Source organism: Melanotaenia boesemani, chromosome 21 (genome assembly GCF_017639745.1).
Source record: "Melanotaenia boesemani isolate fMelBoe1 chromosome 21, fMelBoe1.pri, whole genome shotgun sequence".
NCBI lineage: Eukaryota > Metazoa > Chordata > Actinopteri > Atheriniformes > Melanotaeniidae > Melanotaenia > Melanotaenia boesemani.
The window spans coordinates 11,918,179-11,940,281 of NC_055702.1; the positions used below are offsets into that span (position 1 = coordinate 11,918,179).

The 22,103-nt window shown below is 39.3% G+C and overlaps 1 protein-coding gene across 2 annotated transcripts in view; it reads left to right on the forward strand.

Annotated features, from left to right (window-relative positions):
* Positions 1–22,103, forward strand: part of LOC121632600 (zinc finger MIZ domain-containing protein 1-like) — a 111,932-nt gene that overhangs the window by 31,870 nt on the left and 57,959 nt on the right. The gene's annotated exons all lie outside the window — the stretch shown is intronic.

Genomic DNA, 22,103 nt, shown 5'->3' on the forward strand with positions numbered 1-22,103 from the left:
GTGCTCAAAAACTGGAATCATTTTAGGATATAAAGAGTGCCTCAAACAAGAGGCTAGCATAACGTGTTAGCTTCACTGAGCTAATTAGCACTTTCATCTGACTGGCTTTGTGATTTATGAAGTGCTTCTTAATAGTTTTTACAGGTTCATGGGACACAATTTAGTGGTAAAAATGCAGCTTTTGTGTTAGAATATTATAATATATTATATAAACATCTTTTTATGAAATTGCTATTTTAGCAGCAGCCAGGTAACATTCTGATAGTTAGTATGCTAGCTTTCTTCAGTGTCAGCAGTTGAATTATGTGCTAACCTGAGAAGAAAATGGAAGAGTAAATGCACATAAAGAAGAATTAAAAATACACTTTGAGAGTTGTTCAAACTAGTGTGTCACTGTGGTAATTATGACACTATTTTTAAAGCAGCCCAAGATGACATCAGTATTGTTTCATCTCTTTAAACTGGAGTGGTGAATTTACTCGTTAAATAATTTGAGAGCACATATGTGCACACAGTTTATATTGTGTTTTGTCCCTGAAATTTACCAGGCTTTGCAAGGAGTTTCCCATGCTGCTTTGACTGAAATATTTTACAGCTGTACTTAAACTCAGCTTATCACTGAAAACCGATATCAACCTTCCTTGTCACTACTGTGATTTAAAGACCACAGCTTTGTCTGGTCTGACATGCGCTGTCCTCCACCATCCTCGAGTGTCTTTGGTAAACATGTGATGGCTCCCGTTTGTATTTGGCCAGTGTTGGCTCTGCTCACAGAACATGTTGATTTCATCAGGAGCTCCTGGGGGGACTCTGAGTAACAAAGTGCTTATGTTCCATGTGCAGTCCAAGCATGCACACATGCACGCACATAGAAGGTCAGGACGATTCTTTTTATCAGTAAGCCAGAACACACAACATGAAGCCCAGTGTACATTCCACTAAAAGCGAGAATTATGTAGTGAAGAGTGAATGTAATTGGTTTGTCCACTGTATTATACAATGCAGCCAAGGATTAGGAATTAGGACATCCAGGACACACACGCACACACTCACTGAATAGATAAGAGGGGTTAATCTTGATTAGAGCAGTGTGAATGTTGAGAAATACGGTGCCCTGACAAACATCTGCCTGCCACACAGCTGAGTGGGATAAACCAAAGTGATTATTGTGGAAATGTCAGGCGAAGTAGACAGTGATAGCAAGTGAAACGGAGGGGGATGTGACACGAACAGGGACATGACATGAGAGCTTCACAGTCAGTTCTCTCACTGTCACTGACAGACTTTTTTTCCCTCACACTGCTGCCTTTGTGAGGGGGGGTATAACACAGCTTGATGCAGAGACCGCAGTAAAAAGAAACAGCAACAGTGTCTGAAGCTGATGGTCATATACTACACTACAGTTCAAAACTAACAACTGTGAATTCAGTTTTTATTAATAAAAAGAAATTGCCAGTGCAGCTTTTGGCTGCATAGAGGCCAATGAATGGAAATGGAAATAATTTTTGTTTTTCTAATCAATTAAAAGAATAGTTATTTCACCATAAAGCAGTTTTGTTTTTGTTTTGTTTTTTGTGTGTGTGTGTGTTTTCATTGAAGGTTGTTAGGTTAATATTTTTCTCTGTAGCCCCAGTTTAAGCCCTAATGAGTAACTGTTTTCCTCTGTGAAATGTGAAGGTGCACACATTCTGTGAACTTTTCTAAAGGAAAAAGGGGGAGGAAAAAAATCCCCTTCCTGTCAGTGGTCTCTCTTTCTCTCTGTTCTTGTGAGATCTGGAAGTGATAACTGAGAGGCCTCTGGTAACCGAACAGGAAGGATAGAGGGCCTGGCCCCTGAGCCCCAGCCTCTGCACACATGTCCACCTCCCCTACTCAGGCAAACAAAGAGAGCAAAGCCCGCCACTTAACTTTAGGTTTCAAAGCATTCAAGCCTATTAGGAGGATAATTATCATTTGCCATAATAAATTCTTAAACTGAAGATATTTTTGCTGAATACTTAACATAGGGGCATTTCGATAGAATAGATTGTTGATAAATTACCATTTTGCAACAGTGTCACATCTACTACTCACAAATTCCCTAATAATCTGTTCAGTGTGAAGTCAAGTACAAGTGTATTAAACAAGTACAGAATAGAGCAGTCAGTTTGCAGTTCATTTTAAACATCCAGAGGCCTGAATGACACAGCTGTAGCATCTACACGTTTTCCAAAGCTGGTGCTTTGAACTGACTTGCACGGTGCTGGTGAACATCAGTCTTATAAATGTAAAAATAACAGAAAAAAAAAGTTTGAACCACTTGAACCTTCAAACAGACACCAATGAGCATGAGATATTTATTTAAAATTAGAATAAGAAACAGTTTTTCTCTGACTATAAAGAAGATATTCCACCAGAGTTAGTGGAAAATATGTGTACTTAGTGATTGTAACCTTATAGGGAACAAGCTCTATATTTAATTACAAAGAATATATGTAGAGTGAAAAAATAAAAATAAAATCATTCTCTCAAATTGTTATTTCGCGTAACTGACAAAATCCCATAACCGGCCGATAATTACACCATTTGTGTGAAAGTAGCTACAATAGGCCTTGATTTCAATAAGAAACCTTCGAATGAATTGAGCAAGGTGATCCAAGGATTTCACACCTGAAGCTTTTGTGTCACCATGACTCAAAGGTTCATTATCGGCATGTATCAGATGAGTGAATTCACTGTACAGAGAGCTGTATGAGTAAGTGGGCATGAAGAGATAATAAAAGGTTTTCATTTTGCACTGTGCTGGAGATATATCTTGCTTTTCATCTTTAGGGGTTTTCCTCAGACCTTGACAGTAATGTGGATTTTCCATGCAGTTTTAGCTTGTATTTTTTTTTTTTTTTTTTTTGGAATACCTTGCAAGTTTGTCAAATCTTTTTTCTGGCCATAGATGTTTTGGGAGTGGTAGTCTCATGAGAAAGAGCAAGATAACGAGCCACTGTTACAGTTGAATTATTAGCCCATTAGTCATCACAGAGAAAAAGAGGTGGACGAACAAGGCATCTGTCAAGAAAGCATCTCTTTTTTTTCTGGATCTAGTCCTCCGTAACTACTACCCAGGAATCTTGTAAGTCTCTCCCACTGATGTAGGAGCTGCAGGGTCAGGGTCAGAGAGCGCTGCCGGAGCCATCACGGTGTTCTCTGTTGTTGCAGATGACCCAGCCTCCTGTCCTAGGAACAGAGGAGTATAACACAGCCACAGAACTCAGTGTACTTGACTAAAAATAGATGTGCTGTCATCTCCGCTTTCCCATAGACACATACAAAGCATAAACGTACACGTTCATTCTTACACCCCAAACTGGTGCAGGCGCACATCTTCAGAGGCGATAGTAACCACTGGTAATATGTCATGGCATGCCAGGACGTGTTTGATTGACAGGATGACTGCAGCAGTACAAAGTGTCTGTGTATTCTGGACAGATGTTCTCCGCAGCCCGTTCTGATGGTCTTAGTTGACGTACACCAGGAGGAAGCCATTAAACAACACTTGGCTCCAAGATGAACTTCCCCACTGTGCTGTGACCCTGCCTGAATTGAACCTTCACATCTTGTGAGTCTTTGTATAAACTATCTGCCAAGCTCTGCACAGACAAAAGACGCTGGAAAGAAAATGATTATTATTTAACAAATGAAGTAGTGCTTGCCTCCTTTGATGCAAAATTAAAGCTGATATCCGTCTGACATACAATTCACGGATAGCTCGTCAATTTCCTGCTCGTGATGAATGGCCTGAATAAGCTACGCTTCATAAGCCAACAAATTAATTAATGACAGTCTGTAATGTGTTTAAGAACACTTGGCATTGAGATGGCGGCTGGTGAATGGTCTACCTTACTGCTGCTTTTTGAAATGTGACCAGTTTAACCTTTTTTTCTTTTTAATATTAGTATTGATTTTCTTTTTGTCAGTGAAAGCAGTTACTGAAACTGTTACTTTTTTTGTTGCTATTGCAGAATATGACCAAGACCCAGCAGGCTTGACTGAGATCTGCTCAGCTTCTGTTAAATGTTCTGTTTGTAATATGTCTGAGAAAAAGCTAATGAAAAGATAGCAGCAGCGCTGCAGGGCCTTGGATTAGCACATCAGCTGCTCTAACTGTCATTAAAGTGGCACAGTTTGGAGATTTATTTACATGAGGATGACAAATATAAGTCCCAGATCATTTTTGCTGCAGTTGAGGGTTATTAGGTTTTGTTCACCATTTTGTATCACTTCACTTTGGGTATGTATCTACATTTTTAGATACAAATTTTAATCAGAATTTGAGTGTTAAATGGTAAATAAAGGGTTTGAAGTGGCTTTACATTGACATTTTGAGTCAAATAAAAATGGCTTTGCCATTCCTTCATCACTCCAAATGTTATCACATGAAATTGCAGATTGAATCTGAGTGTGTAAAAAGACAATAGTGTAGAAGACTGTGGGATCTGTGCAGTGTTCTGTTTATTTCAGCTTGTGAAGGACCATTAGTAAAATAAAGCCTCAGTATCAAGAATTAAAGCCCAAGTCTCTTACACAAAAAAGTCTAAAATACACTCACACAGGAATTTAAGGCAGTTATTATAGTTTAGAGACTTTATTTCAAGGGTGTAGGTATTCAGTAAATAATTATTATGGAGCTTCAGAACAATTTAGTAATTGTCTGGCCTGCAACTTTACAGTTGTGGCTTTTTTTAATGGTGTCAGTTTAGCTTGAGTTTGCAGAATACAGCTGTTCTTAGCTCAGAGATCTAAAACCCTGCTGTAAACACCTTCTAACTGTCGTCCAGTGGTAATTAGATTAAATTAGCAACCGCTGGTGTACAAAGTACATTAATCAGTTAAGGGCTCATTCACATCAGGATAGTCCGGGGTACTCATTTCCATTGGTAGGCAATTCCCCCCAAAAATTGCACTTTCATTTGGCTTCGTTTGTTTTCACACTGTGCTTTTCTCAAGCTGATTGTGCAATTACAACAACTGCTCACTAGGGGGCAGCCTTCTCTGAAAGAAGCCAAAAATTTGGCAGTAAACAATTGATCAACAATAGATTTATTCAGTCTTTGGGGTTTCTGTTTTTACTTTGATGTTCAAACTCTATATGTTTAAAATAGCATCTGTTCAGTATGAGCAGCAGGCGAGGCAGCGAGTTATCCAGCATGCTGCACTACGATGCGTTCTATGTCATTTCCTTTCATTTTTTTTACTGCATGGTTCGTTTGCATTGCAGAGTGAATGTCTTGGTACACTTGCAGGGTTCACTTGCAAGGGAACCAAGATCGCTAGTTTCAAGTGAGTTTGCTTCTTTGCATCGCACCAGTGTTCAGATTCACGTTCACAATACTTCAAATGGACCAGACTTCCTATGGTAGTGGACCAGGTTTTGTTCAAAGTAGACCAAACAGTGCCATTATGAATTTCTCTTAGATGTATATGAAGACCAGAAATTTAGCTAAAATAGCATAGATTTTGAGCTTCTGATCACCATGTGGCCACAAATGCAACTCCAAATAAATGATAATGTTGCTCCCTGATTGGATGTGTTAAGAATTTCTTTTTAAGGGATTTTTTTTATTTCAGGTGTGTTAGTATTGCGTCAATATCTTTATTCTTTGTTGTTCTACTGTCAACCTTATTGAATCTCATATGGGTCTTGAGAGATATTTGCATGTACAAACTTTTTTTAAACAGCACAGTTTAATTTGAATTGTTTGATTTTTATATATGAGTGAGTGTCATGGAGTGACACCAGATCTTATAGAAAACAGGAATTTCAGACAAGCAAGCTGATAGTCATTAATTTCAGACTTGTTTGCTAAATCTTTTTTTTTTTTTTTTTTTTTTTTTTGCATCATCAGTGATGATGAGGGTGATGATTCTGACAGTCCCACTGGAAAAAGGGAACAATTGAGTCATCAAGGCAAAACACCCTTCTTATGCGCTCCCCATTAATGGCTGATAATGATGGTAGCAGAGTGTAAGTGGGTGCAATTGACAGTGGAGTTTAAGCTTCCTCTGGGAGGATGGAAAAAGACTGAATCCGAGCAGAGGGAGGCAAGCAGCAGGGTGGCCATGAAACATTCATGCACCTGGGGACTCTTTGCATAAGGAAAACAAGCTGAGCAAGTAATGAAGTAAAGAGCAGAGAACTTCTAATAATTGTGTTCGTCCTTTAGCATACTTTCACATATATGGCTTTAAAATTGCATCCAGAGATGTAATGAAAAAATATTAGCTGCTTTTGGAATAATCTAATTGTGTTGAGCTGCGTGATAATTAGAACCACAGGTGTGTGACTGGTTATAGCTGAAAGCTGGACAGCAGAAGGTGAGCTATTCCCAGCCCTTGACAGATCCGCCTCGAACTATCGACATGACGACAGCGTGCCAAATGTGGACATCCCCAGTCGTGCTGGTTGAACATTTGTCCATCCTAAATGAACCCTGTAGCCGCAAGCTAACTCAGGGACAGAAAAAGGCGAGCGAGGAGCAGACGAATGACAAGATGAAGAGGAGGACAAGGAGAAGTAATATTTAGACAGCTGCACGTGTAGAGTCGTCTATTGCTGTCTGTGGGGGGGGTTAAGAGATATTTTGGTGTCCTCAACTAGGCCTCAGACAAACTCTTGCTGCAGTATTGATGTCACTGCACTGTCCTGACAGCAGACTGTAAATCACAAGTCACAGATATCTATAGATTTACAAACACCTGCTACCTCTGTCCCTATATCACAGCAGTATATTATCTATCTGAGCTGAACAAACTGAAAGAACCTGCTCAAACATTTTTGAAGGTTATGCATTTGAAGAACCTATCAGGGAGCTCATTGTCTATGTCTCTCTCAATACCACAACTGTGGTTGTATGAGACAGCTGGTCACATGTCTGCAGTCCTGTGCTAGACTGGCCCTGTGCCTTGAGGTGGTGGATGGCAGCTGACTGCTCTGATTCACTGAGAACTCTACTTGTGTGCAATGTGCCTCACAATGGACTGACTCATGGGGAGTCAACACGAGCTTGTTCACTGTCCATCTCTCAGCTATTTTACTAGAACTTTTTGTTTGACTCCTTTGTTGCCTCCGTCTCTAGATTCAAACAGTGTTCTTTTCTGTAATACTTTCAAGCATTTGAGTGGTCAGTTTCCCCTCACATTGTGTGTCTTGCTCAAGTAAGGATGTGGACAGCCAGTCATCTCCAGGCAGCTTATTTTCACCTGACATGCACCCACCTCCTCCAGACTTGACCAGATTTGACACCTCATTACCAGAATAAGGTACAAGGATATATTTTAATTTCCATTTTTATTTTCAAGTGAAGTACCCTTTAACTGTTAACCCAAGACATGAAATACAGCCAATTTGTCGAAGCCATCTCTAAGGTAAGTTTTGGTTTAAGTTTGCTTGCTGCAGCAATATTAGTAAACAGATACCCTGTGGAGATGTTTTCATTTAGAATGAGAGACAAAGGCTACTCAATGAGGTAGGATGGGTGGTGGCGGTGGAATAAGACGTCACAGCGCAGTGCATTCTGGAACGTAAATGATACGCTGGCGCCATTTTTGGAGGGCACAGAGAAAAACTTGACCATTGCAGATCAATAAGTATTTAAACAACCCTAATGTTGAAAGTTAGAAATAAACTATAGGGATTATTTGGAGAATTTGTCAGGCTTCATTCACAGACACAGTAATAAAAATAGCTTTAAAATAGCCCTCGATTTGGCTGGGTGACATCCAGTTTTTCAGAATTACTCAGTTGAGTGCTGTTTGGATCCCGTTCATTCATCGTACAATGTCTGAACTAGCCTTCCTTTCCCTGCTTGCTTGCTTTGTCGACTGGTGCTAGGTTAAAACCATGCTGAGGAACCTACTGTTAATTTTCTTGGATACTGAACAAAGTAAGCACACAATTGTCTCACTAAACGAAAAGTTCACACTTACCAGAATGAAAATGCCTTGAGCACACTTTCTACCAGCTCGGGATATCAGCGAAATTAAGGTCTGTGCGTCTCACGGCGAATATCCGTTCGCCTCCTACTTGTTACTTCGAACACAAGACTCCCTTGATTATTTTTTTCCATGTAGGAATAAAAGAGTAAAAAGAAGAATAAGACAGCCCATTTGCTATTTTTTCCCCCCCTGTCGATCATGTGCGTGGACATTGCAACCCACTGTGCAACAAGTTCTCCCCATGTCGGTCATGGCGCCTCACAAGTGGCATCCAACAATTTTTCCCGTCAGCCACCATGGGGCTGTTGTCGTGACATCACGTTCCTATGCCCTATAGGGTACTTTTCAAAAACACATTAAAAAAGTGTTCCACAGTTAATAAAGTCATAAATAAACGAGTACAAATATAAAATCAATGCAGTTGGAAGTAGTTAGACAGGTGGTCCGATAGATACAGAACTTGAAACTTAGAGGTTGGGGTATGAGTCTTGACTCTCTTGTTATCTCAATTCATTTTTTCTTTGGACTGTGGTTGAAGTGCCATTGAATCATGCTTTGTTTTTCCTTCTTTCCTTCTGTTTGGGTATGTTAATTTACCAAACTAACTTATCAAGGTCAAGAGGACATCATTTTTCTTGCTAACATTTTCATAAAAAACTTATGCTAGATTGTACCCGCCTTTAAAAGCATCTCAACATCTCATAGGTGCCTCAATTTAGAATAATTTCTTATAAGAGGAGGACAATGACAAAATAAATAAAAAGAGGTTGAAATTGAACCCAAGGTGAAGGCTTACAAATCACTAGAAAACATCTGTGTGGTGGTTTGACAAGTCAATCTAAGCTCTGACTTTGTCCAGACCTTATGTCAATGCAGTTGTGTCAGTGTTTTTGATCCCCTATCAGTATAACAAAGACCACATAATGAAACAAAGAAATTTTGAGAATTAAGGATTAAAGACTAATGTAAAATTGTATGTATTTAGTGTATTTCTATTATAACTGGGTGTTGTAACACTGTTTCCTATGTAGTCATTTCATCTGCGCTTTGCTGGTGACAGCATGCAGAAATGATAAACATTAAATCTACCTGCAGTCACTCCTGCTCCCCTATCGCATAATAACATGTGTAACACCCGCACAGCAGTCACTAATTGCTGCTGGATATTAGAGCGAGGTCTCTTAAGACACTGACCTTGCTTTAGCCAATCATATCAGAGTGTGTTACCAGGCTGAGCTGTGATCAGAAGAGTTCCCCCAGCATGAACAGGAGGAACCAATTATTCAGGCTGGCTGTTTACACCTTTTGCTGGACACCACATTTAATGACACCCGTGATGGCATCTATGTGAGGGATTAATTGTGATATGAGACTATCAAAGCAGAAAAGCCACAAATGACTGGCCAAACGGCTCACTGCATGCCAGTTACAAACACAAAAAATTGATGGGTGCAAGCATCCAGAGTTTGAGTTTTATGATGATTCATGGTTATGTTTTCATTGACCATTTTACAACAGAGGGGTACTTTTCAATTCATTTAAAAAAAATGTATGATAATAATTAAGTATGACTTCAGCTTTGTGACTGCAAATGGAATATCTTGCATGTTTCCCTTTCAGTATTTAAAGTAAGGCTGTAAATATTATGCATAGGTGCAGATGATGCACTGATGTATTAGAAGTATGCAGCAAAAGAAAACTGTCAGGGGCCGCAGCTCTTACAGCTTTTGTGTGTAAACTGCTGTAAATAGTGCTGAGCAGCAGCAAGGTTACTGACTCTAGTTGCATCTGCATTATGCTAATGTTGTGAGAGCAGGAAGCCAATAGAGGCTAGTTGCACCAGGCTAGGGGGGACACAAATGCAAGAGTCATCATGGAAATTATAAGGATGGCTGATTGCTCAAAAACAAAAGTTTAGCTGGAGATAAGTAGCCAAACAGGACCTCACCTCCAGTGGCAAGCCAGATTTTGATGCTGAGCTCTTCTTTGATATTTCTCTCTCTAACCAAATGTTCTTATCACAGCCCCCAAGCAAACATGCAAACAATCTGGCCTGTGTGTTTCCAGTCACATGGGCCTGGAGAGCTGGAGAGTCAGCGTGTCTGTCCTGGTATTTCCTGGGGCTTTGTAAACATACTCTTGCCGCCTCTTTTTCTGTTTCTCCCTGTCACACATATACACATTTAAACCAACAATAATAAAAATGTAATGATGATGTATATTTGAATAACAAGGTAACTGCCATAGAGGGCAGAAGCAAAATAAAACTAAAATATGAAACAAGGCAGAACAAATTATAGTTCAGAGGAGCCATTAAAGTTTATTATTTCAAGCTTGTAATGATCCCGAAATTTGTACGTGAAGGCAAATATTCATAAATCATGAGTTGCTTAAGCCTGCATGTCTTAAATACTTAGAAAAATGCATCTCACATTTGTTATTGTTTTAACTGAATAAATTGCTTCCAAATGGTGATGAAATAGAGTACAAAAGAGAAGGAAGTACAACCCCGTTTGCACTTCTCCTTTTTTGTCTTTCTACAATGTAATTTATTTACAATTAATAATTAAATAATAATTAAACTAAAGGTGGACTTTAAAATATGCACCCCTAATTTTTAGCATGAAGCATATAATGCTATGTTATCCACTTTTATATGCACTACATTACTGAAAAGCATATATTTAGCTGTTATACCACCATCACTGAAGCCATTAATGGATGTTGTTTGTGTGCGAATATGATTACAGCTCTTGTAACCAAAGGCTGTGCATTGCTCGATTTAACCAGTTGAAATGTGTGTGTGTGTGTGTGCATGCACACCGCATCCTCTAATTGATTTGAAGTGTTAAAGTGCAGGGTTCAGTGAATACTCTAATCAAAACCTCAGAGGCTGCTGTTAAATGGTAAAGAATGATTCCATGTGGCTTACAGCCTTGCTGCATGCAGGCTTTCCTGCCTGTTTTTTAGTTGCGTTTCGCAGTCCCTATATATTTAGAGTGAATGCAGATGTTTGGATCTAAAGCTGCCAAGTTGGAGTAAAACTGTATGAATTAAAATTGTGAGCCATCAGCCTCCAGATGCGTTAAGCACTGTCAGTATCTCCAACCACTAATCTCCCTTTTTACCCATTGAGTTGCCATCTAACATAATTTCATGGTATTGATATAGAATCTAAAAATTCAATAGCCAAACATGTATGCTGGGATTATAATTTGGAGTCTCTGTGGGGGATGTAGGTCAACTGAAAGACTATTTCCTCAAATATTGTAAACCCCATTTGTTCTGGTTTTTAACCAGAAACACAGTTTTAAGGTCTTTGTCTGACTACAAAACCCTGAGCAAGACAGTCCTTCTTCAAAGTAACTTGTCTTGAATTCTATAATGGTATTATAAGTATACTGCCAGGTTGCTTTAAAAGTTAGTGTCCGTACAGCTTCATTACCCTTAAATTTTGACCAAATGCTGTAAAACACCACCTAATTTTACTTGAGCTTGAACCTTTACTCCTCAAATTGGCAGCTTTGCTCTGTTGTGGTGCAAGAACCATAGAGGGTTATGTTTATGGTTGAATTGGGGAAAAGGGTCAGCAGGATATACCCATTTAACCTTTCAGGAGACTAACAAATAGCAAGGAAGTCATTCATTTAGTCTCCAGTGATAAAGCCTGGGTGAATAGTTAACTCTGTCTGCCTTTTCACAGATAAAAGCTGATTTTGCCATCACTTTCCCAAGCGGATCCTCTCATTTTGTGTCTTTAACGGCCATGCTCAGCCAAACTAATTTTGTGCTTGTTCCTCTGGGCTTGAGGAATAGTTTTGTGAAACCATGCATGAACAGGAAAAATTGATTTGTTTATATATCATCTCAGCATAATGGGTTTTTCCCCTGATTCAGTGACAAAACCTGATGCAGGAGGAAAAGGGAAGGATTACTCCACTCGCTGGCATGTTAATATTCTGCTCCTGTGTTGTCTAAACCTGATAACAAGTATGGCAAAAGACAAAGCTGTCCATTGTGGTGGGAGCTTTTTCAACAAAAGTCATTATGCTGGATCAATGCTACCCAGAGAAACGACAAGCTCAAACAGCACACACAGACATGGAGGGTTGCGTCAAAATATTTAAGAGCCCTAGGCTTCTTCTGGATGGTTCAGCAGGCCAAAGTACATGAAGCATACCTGCAATTATGTGGATGTTTTTACTCAGCTTGCAGAATCCATGTGATGCTTGTAATACATTGCAAAACAGCAACTACAAAATTAATAAATAAATAAATAAAAACAATTAATGTGAAATTGGTTTTAAGGGTCACCCAGTGAAATACATCTTCACATTTAATTCAGTGTTCTTGTTTTATCGACAGAATACAGTGAAGGTGAAAAGAATTTAACATTTTTGTGTAGAAGGTTTTTTTTTTATCATGAGCATGGTATCCTGTAAAATAAAAAAAATCAGCATTGTTACTATTTTTTTTACCTACAATAACTTACTAGCCATAGACAATGTCAACCAGTTGGTAAAAAAAAACTACTTTACACCAAAATTTAAAGGTTCTGGAAAAAAAAAAACTTTAAGTCATAAAAGTATGACAGAAAATAAATGGTGCCACAGCAGAACTGAACACAAAGCCATGTTAAAAGAATCAAACAAAACTGAGTCAAGAAATTAAAAGAATGGTACTAGATACTTCTCACACTTCAGGCTCATGGGTAAAAGTCCTGCATTTTAGTCATGGGCACCACCATGTCCTCCTACTTTTGAATGTGGACTTTTCTGTCAGCTAAGAGAGATAAATCTAAAAGTCACATGAGGTGGTTCCAAAGTAATAGAGTAGAATAAGAAAAATGTTTTCCAGCATTGTATTGCTGTGGTGTGTACTTAAAACAATAAGGTTCTGGTTTTGTATAAAGTTTAGGATTACAATCCAGTTAAAACTTTCATGAGAGCTGTGATACAATTCTAAATCATATTCCTGTTTTCTGGTACTGGCTTAATTGAATACACGAGAAACATACAGGTAAGCATGTAATCTCAATTTAGCAAGATTCAGCTTTCTACTTTTTAGCGTTGAATATTTAACTTCTAATATTAAAACATTGTATATTGCTTTCATTAGAAAAAGTGGGGTGGAACTGTTTTTGTTTTCCAGAACTTTAAGACACCTTCTGGAGCCCAAACAAAGGTCTGAAAGCATATCAGACTGCTGAGGCCAAATATTAACTAAGTATTTTGCATGTAAAGAGGAATGTGGACATGAAGAACAGTAAAAGCAGCTAATGCCTCTCTCACTTCACATTTGGATGTACAGCAAGAACCTTTGATGAGCCCGTCCTTTCTTTAGTGAGAGAAGCCAGACAACAGAGAAAAGACAGCACTTGTAACTTAGTGTCCTGTATTTGTTAAAGTATTGCTGCCGGTCTGACTTTGCCATCAGCCAGCAGCCTGTCTCAGGCAGTTCCACATGGCATCAGCATGTGTCCGTATGGACAGCTCATTTAGCCTCTCTGTCTTCTGTCCCTCATGCTGAATGTTTATCCCCACAGGACAAATAAGATCTAATTTAAAATGTACGGTCAGAAGATGTGTTTTCCTGGTGATTGAGAACAGAGTTGGATGCTCTGAAAAGCTTCCCTGCATCTGTCTGCATGACATACATGGAGCTGTGTGGTGGTGGATCTGCTTGAAGGGGTGGTAAAACGCAAGTTGGGAGGAGCAGAAGAGGTGGTGAGGGGGGTTGTTTCTGTAAATAGCCCACCCTGCATTAAGAATCGCCATGCTGGGGCTACACTCTGTGAAGTCCTGACCTCACCGACCAAGCCGCCACTCACATTTCCTCACAGCGCGGGAGTCAGTGACTTTAGTGGAAGTTAGTTGTGACTGTTTTTTTGCACTTTATCGAGGTCAATCTGAACCACTCTCACTGGTAAAGCAAGGACTCTGGTGACCCTAGTGCCCCCCTAACTGCCAGCCAGTGTCAAAATAACACATGCAGCTCTGTGGTGGGCCTCCGCTGCTCTGCCTGCTGTTATGAAATCATGCTGCCCTCATTTGGGTCTGTAAATATCTACACTCAGATAAATTTTCACATCAAAACAAAAGTGCCGGCTTGATTAGATTTTCCGTTTTTCTCCACATTAAACTGTTAAAAGAGAGTGCCCCGCAGCGTATGTGCAGTGGATATGCGTGTGCTTGGAAGTAGGTCATTGATTTGGAACTTGGACACTGATTATGTGCTGGCCTAGAAATGGGCTATAATCAGTGTCTCTCATACCAAAACAGCTTTTTATAAGTGGCAGTTATTTCAAGGTCAGGAAACAGTAGCGTCACATTGCTACACATACTTACCAAATCTGTTTATCTTTTCCTCGGTTTCAACAGATTGTCGTATCCAGAATTTATTCAATCTGTACAGATTGCTCATTTTAAGATCCTTTACCTCAGAAGAAAGTCTGAATATCATGTTCATCTCTCTTTATACAGATAGAATGTGCCAAACTTGCAGGCATGCCCTGTTTTGTCCTCAATGAGGGTATGATGTACTCATTTGGATGCCATTTGAGCCAATAATGTAAATATTTGTGGTCTTTGAACAAGCCAAGACATGATCTAATCTGTCTCCAACATTAAGTCTCCAGCCAGAAGTCTCTCCTGGAAAATGTGTACAAAGTGAGTTTTTCTCCATGACCACGTTGGGGTGAATCAAAGCTGGGAATTAACTGTCAGCTACCATCATCACAGCACCCTCTCTCTGTCTCTTCTCATTGCTTGGAGCGAGCACTGTATTAGTTTCTGCAGTGGATTTTTCTTAAACACCCTAAGGATGAAGCCTTGATATTGCTTTGCAAATGTAACTCAGTGTAGATTCAGCTCTGCTTACAGTACAAGCTGCTGTTTTGCTTGAAGAACTTGCTGTACTTGATGGAGATTGTATAAGGTCAGAAGGATATGCTTGTGTGTTTTCATCTCTTTTCCTTAGTCTCAGCTTGTGAGGGCGAAGAATAAACACTGGGAGTGTGTTTGTGTAAATGGGGATCTCTTAGATTTGAAGTGTCTGTATTCGCTGGTGTGTTATTGTGCTGTTGCATAAAGGGATCGTCTTTTCATAATGACACTAGGAAGAGCTCCAAAGAACAAATAGGATTTTGCATATCATCTCGGGTTTGCATGAGAGCAGCCCTGCAATGGCTCCACCTCCAGTCCATGTGTCCCACATGAAAGATCCTCATGCTCTCAGCATGTGCCTGTTTAAATGAGCCCTCACCGTGTTTGCATTTGTTTAGGCAGAGAGGCAGCAACCAACAAGCAGGCACAGACAAAATCCTATCAAAAAATGACATCAGCCGCAACAGCTGCAGGCTGCGGCACTGCGAGGAGATGGAGGGAGAGAAGGAGGGAAAGAGAGGGAGGAGAACAATTGACCAGAAGCGACACAGGAAAGAGAGGTGACCTGATTGCTCAGCTGGCCAAGAGCACGGGAAGGAAGCAGCAGGAAAGGCTGGTCCCCTCAGTCTGGCCTGGCTCTCTGCTGCTTCTGATGGGTCCCTCTGTGGCCTTCCTCTCCTCCCTTTCCCCCGCCGCACCCCTGCCCCCAACCTCCTTCCTGCACTGCTGCCTGTCACGGCTCACTACATCGGAACAAAATGATCAGCTCTCACCTCCTCATGAACACGGGTCATCATGGTAGCCTCAGAAAGGCTGGGCCCTTTGTATTAGATAGGGATCACTGATATGTGGGAGGAGAAGCTGCTACACAAGGCGAGAGAAGTCAATATTATTTTGATTTTTACAGCTCACATATGCCAAGGTGTTTAATTTTTATTATTTTATTTATTAGTAATGGCCTTGAGGTTACCAATTTTGTGGCACTATTAATTTCATCCCGCCTCTCTAGGAATTATTGGATGTGTATGCATTTATGATTCCTCTCTCTCTACAAGGAAGCTCACTGAGGACCGTTTTTACTATTCCTGTTGCTGGTAATGTAATTAATTCTAATCGCAGTCATCGTAATAGCTTTTCAGATCAAATACCCAGGAGCAGTCCTAACAAAATAATCCATTCCTCTGAAAAACAAACACCCAAACTCACCCTCTGTGGTTGGATTTGGCTTGAAGAGAAGAGCAGTCAGTTGGATTGTGGGTGGGGGGAATCAAAAGGAGGGGGAGGCACATCAGCAAAACAGAAGGACCTGCACATTTGCATACCTTTTTAGCATGTGGCTGAGGGAACCTTTATTAAATTCAACCCCCCAGTGGGGTGGGCCCTACAGTGGGGGAGGGGCACAAGAGCTTACATGGAGGGAGAGGAGGGGTGGTCTCATCTTGAAGACAAGAGGCTCCATCTGAGCCAGCAGACAAATAATGTTTCCAGACAAGAGAACAAGGTGGCAGCAGCGGTTTTTCAGCCCATTTCTGGTGCAACCCCCTCCCTCTCAAACTCTCCTCCTCCAGTTTAGTTGGAGTCTTTGAGAAACAAATATTAGCCAGAGGCTGACAGTCTCTTTAGTCCCAAATTGATAGTCTTGAAATAATTAGTCAGTTAACACTTCTGTTAATCACTTAATCAAATCCAAAGTTTCAGCCTCTTAAATAAAAGAATGTAATAGTTTTCTCTTTTGAAGGTGTTCTTACCAAATAGGCCCATTATTCCTAATTTTAAATCAATTTGAAAATGAAAATTTGTGTAAATTAGAAGCTTCTGAATTTAAAACTGCTGTTCAACACAGATGATTATGTGAACTTTAAGGTGAAGATGGTGATCATCCTTCATCCATATATATTCCATTAAGCATCCAGGCCAAAACTTCCTATATTTACATAGTTTGAACAAACAAAGGCCGTGAAAGTAACGGTCCAGGTCACAATAGAAAAATAACGTACTTTAATCTTAGCCATGATTGTACATTCTAGTTATTAGCTAAATACAACCATATAGTGTCAAAGTTTGATAGTAACGTGTTTACATGTAACTATGGTAACAACCAAAATGGCATCCTTGAGGGTGCCAGTTGTGTTGTAAAAAGAATTTATTTTAGCGCTAATGTAATTATATAAATGCAACCAGGAAGTGACAAAAGTGTTTTAGTAAAATGTTGAATGTCAGTGGGAAGTGAAGGAGCTGCTGTCATATGTTGGTCTTGAACTTGTGCCATGAACACAATAATTTACTGAAATTGCCGCCAGGTACCTCTGCTTGTTGGGGGCAATACTTCACAAAAAGCCCAAATGGCTCACATTTATGGCTATGGACAAACAGGACATGAAAACATGTCAAACAATAGGTAGATTTAAACAAATGTTATGGTTGGGAATTATTGTTGGGTACTGAGGTTTGTGATGGGCTAAATATCCTGATAAAATGCTGTAAAAGTTTTAGTATTTAAGTTATAATGGACAAAAGGGTTAGGACTACATAAGTATTTGACGTCATCATATACCTTTTTTGAACTTAGAAAGCTTTGTTTTTGTGTGTTAAATGTTCATTTTTTTGTTTTGAAATGTTAGTTTGAAATAAAAATATAAATGATAAAAAACACATAACAAATATTTTAATGTTTTTACTCATGTTAAACAAATGATAAATTATTATCTATTTTAGAACCTACTTTTGAAAATGTATAGAAAAGAATGATCCTACTGACGTAAAAAATGCTAAATGTAGCTCTGAATAAGTCTGAATGACAGGAAGAGGGTTTTATAAGATTGGGACTGTGAAAAGTAAATGGTGTTCAGTACTGTCTTCTGAAAAAGTGTAAGGAAAATCTACCTGTGTGTAAACAGATAACTTAGAGATATAGTTTATATCTGCTTATGGGATAAGTCTATATATAAATCTATATTATAGTGATGTTTTCACTCTGAAATTGTTCTATGTAGTGCATGAAAACAAAAAATCTATAACATTTACAGAACTTTTGGCTACATCCTGATGAAAAGTGAAGGCTTACATTGCTTTCTGTTGACTAAATGTTCACTTCTTGTTGTCTCTGCTCATAAAAAAAGGGGGGGAAAACCTGGATTTGAGCACAGAGGCGCTTTGTGTTTGTGTATATCTGTGTGTGTAATGTATCTGAGGTGAAGTGGGGCAAGTCCAACAAGGTAAAAATATCTGTCCAAGCAGGCTGAGGCATCTTGTGGTTGTGCTTTTCTCTGGGAGGAGGCTGCGATAAAGTGCTAGTACAGTGAGAAAAGCTTTTCCCCTACCAGAGTTGTTAGCTCGCTAGGCTAGTTAGCCTAGCATCTTTAACAAGACACTTATATAAAGAGCTAAATAAAATGGTGACAAAATCACAAGTTATCTAAACAAGCGATGAGTACAAATAGATCTGCCCTTCATAACAATGGTTACGTTCTTTATAGCGTTTTATTTAATGTGGTTATGTTTTTCATCTTAGGGACGTCATACAAATGACAACACTGCCGTTTCAGTGCATTTCATTACAAGTTCTGTTCATATTTGGTAGCCTAATTATACTCACTCACCACTACATCTTATTATTTCTCATTACAATATGATCTTTCTTGTCTGAACCTTTTTTCCCCCCTGTGGTGCCTAAAATAATTATACTGAGGTCACAACATCACAAGGTATAATTTCACTTCTCTGTTTTGGTTCAACTGAATTCTTGCAAGTACTGAGTTAATGCAGGCTAACTTTGTATTAAAAGATGAATCTCTTCACCTCATAAGCGTAATTACATGTTAAATGATATATTTTCTTGAGGAAATCTGTTTGCTGAGTGATACATTAAACTTGCCTGCTTGAACAGATCCAGGAGTCTTAATTTTCAGAGCTTACTGACTTCAAAGTGTAAACGAAATAAATCCTCCTTTTTCATGCAAGTTGACAAGCCAGACTCAATATTAGCTTCTGCTGGGTCTTCTTTTTTCTTTCTTTATTATATATAATACATATAATACTTTCACATTTTTCTGCTTATTAGATAATAAAAACCTTTTAACTCATGGCATTATTTGGCTGAGGAGTATAATAAATAACAATGCAGTTTCTTTTTTTTACGTTTGAAAAGTTTGATATCCATAAAGTTGCAGGGGCACATGGCCATCAGTGGAAGCAGCATTCATAACACTTGTGCTCACCAGAAAATACCCTCACTCCTTGCTGTTTTTGTAAGCCCCACCTTAGTGTTTGGCACACCCAAGGCAAGGGGGATGGGGGAACGAATATGAAGTGAAGAAATATCACAGATGTTAGTCTGCATGAACTCCTTCCCCTTTACAGCTTTCCTGCTCAATCTGGCCTCTTTAGCCTCTGGTTTTTTTTTTTCCTCACCCTCCCTCCACAAAAGACAAATGACTTCTCCTAACCTAATTTCAGTTGCTCCATGCATGGGTCTGCCTCAACGCCTGACGGTCAACAGAGCTGAAGTAGACACTGTGCAGATTTGAGCTGCTCTGGAGCCCAGTTGGCTAGTTTTTCCACAAAATGTCCTGACTTTGTGAGATTTTTCTATTAAAAATTGTATAAACAACTTCTATTTTATTACATTAACTCATTTTTGTGTCTGTGCTTCCTGTTTTTTGCATGCCTGAGAATGTACTTTGTTCCACATGCTGCAAAGTCAGTTGCCTGAAGAGTGCAACGGAAAGAGCAGGGTTAGTGTTTCAACCAAAGCTACAACCACAGTGTGTGTTTTTTGAGGGGGGTGGGTTCAAGATAGTTGGTGGTGCTGTCATTCACAGAAACCCAGTATGTCAACCTGTCCTGTCATTTGAAGTGTAATCCCGTTTGTGCTAAGCTTGGTTTAAAGGAGGAAACTCATTGCAGTCTGCTGGTCCTGTTTAGATACTCTGCACCAATAGCAGCCAGGAAGTGGCGGATTGTCTTTGATTTTTTTGGCCTTTTGCTATTTCCCTGGAGACATGTTGCTGCTTCAAGCTTGGCAGAGTTTTGCCATAACTAGAAGGGACCTTTGATTGGATCATGATGTGTGGACAGCACTTGCATCTCAGGGGTTTGAAAGCAATTTATCCAGAGGATATTAAATGACCTAATGGCCATTTTTGGGGGCACACAGCTACCCTGAGGGAATCTCCATGTGTTTGTAAGGTGCTAAGATGTCCAGTAAGGGTTCTGTGATCACTTGTCCAAGATGCCTTTTACCTCATTTTAAATAAAAGCACACTCAATTGGTTTCTTAAGCTAACATAAGGGCATAGATGAGTTTTGAGCGGTGCATTTCTTGTGCATCGTATTTAAAGAGGTATAAGAGGCAGTGTAGTAAAAACTGTTTCATTCTCTGAAGTCTCTTTCTCTTCAACAGGAACTGGCTAATTTCCTGAACTTGATATACCACTTGGTCGACAAAGGGGGAAACATCTGAGACAGGATCTCATACAATTCTCTGCTTTAAAAAGCTTAATGAGTTTTCAGATCTATGGGTCAATGCTTTTTAATTTTTTACAGGTGGCAGAGTTTTTCCCTACAGCTTTGAAAGCATCTAAATAGGAAAAGTGAGCATCCAAGAAATGGAAGAGGAGGAAAGTTGTTTTATTTGTGTTGTTATTTTTTCTTTTCTGGTTCAGATTCCTCCCACACTTAGTCGTTGCCTCATTAGAAGGGTCATTCATGGTGTCAAAAGGCACACTATAGCATGCATAGCCTTCGTTGTTTAGTTTATAGCGATTACTTCAAAGAATCTGAAGCATATCTTTCCACAATCTCCATTCATGGAGAGTGTCTGCTTCTCCAGCCTGGATAGTGGTCAAAGGTCAGGACTTCAGCAGGAGGTCATTTCCCTGGTCAGCTGCTGGTCGGCAACATGAGCCTTTCTCCTGATAGCCTGACCTCCACCCCCACCTCCCACCTTCTCTCTCTCTCTCTTGCTTTCCTTCACTGATGATCCTACAAAGTGGCTAACACATGTAACTTCCTCCATTGATTTAGATTAACCCTTCCACTGCACAATGATCTGCCTGCTCCAATCGTTCTAACAATCTCAGATCTTTGGTCATCCTCATAAAGAGGGGGATGTTTCTTAAAACAGATCTGGTTGTTTTTGTGTTGTGCTGGTGCAATAAAAAAGGAATAATTTCTAGACAAAGCACTTGTCTGCCTCTGTACTGCTCAACCATTAAACTTGTGCAGAGTATTACTTGAGCCTATTGATTGGAGTCCTCTGGTGTAGAGAGGGCAGTGTGCAAAATCAATGATTTATTTTCTCTTAGGCTAGCTTCTCCCATGCTATTTTTTTTACATTGAAAATGAGAGGAAAGCAAGAGAAAAGCCATTTACCTCCACCATATTCCATCTTTTCCATTATAAAAGATTTTGTGACTCATTTGGCTAACTTGGCTTTGTTGCCTTTCATCTCTTTAGCCCACAGATTTTTTTGTACTCCTTATCTCCATTTCATCTACCAGCATGAATCCACCTCTTTATAGCGGTGGGTGGGTGATGTCATGCTCATTTGTGCTGTGGTTCTTTTGTGACTTCCTGGTGGATGTACAGTGCAGTGTTTGTTCATTCCAAGTTGTTGTTTATGTCTGTGATGATCTGGGTTTTTATGAAGTGCTGTGCATACTAATACAGCTACAACTAGCAGTCCATTTTTAATTCATCTGCAGACCATTTCCTCAGTTAACTTATTCATTTCCAAACGTGTATTTTTTTAAATTTCCAGATTTCCAGAACATGCAATTCTTAACTTGCATTCAAAATTCAAATAAGTTAAAAACGAGACTTCATAGCAAATCCATAAATTACAAATGTGAAATAAATCACTCGTGTGATGCTGTCAAATATGGTCTTGTTTTACAAATCATAATCCGGAAAAAAATGTTTTGTGGTAATAAATTGTTTCATCACATAGTTTGTCCAACAGAGTGACTGTAACTTTATTATTTCCATGGTTTAAAAAACAGTTTGCAGCACATGTAGCACAGTATGCATCCAGACTGGTGTGGAGTAGAACAGTTAGTCACCAAGTTTGTTTGCCACTTCTGAAATACCTATCTGGAAGGTTTACAATCCAGCATTTTTATTTTTTCAATTGTATTCAATCATTTGAAATACAGTACTAGTACTAATTTAAATGTGCTTCTAGACTTTTTTAATGTTCTCGATGTAAACCTTTTTTAACTTGGGAACAAGTCAGGTTATTCCAAATATGAT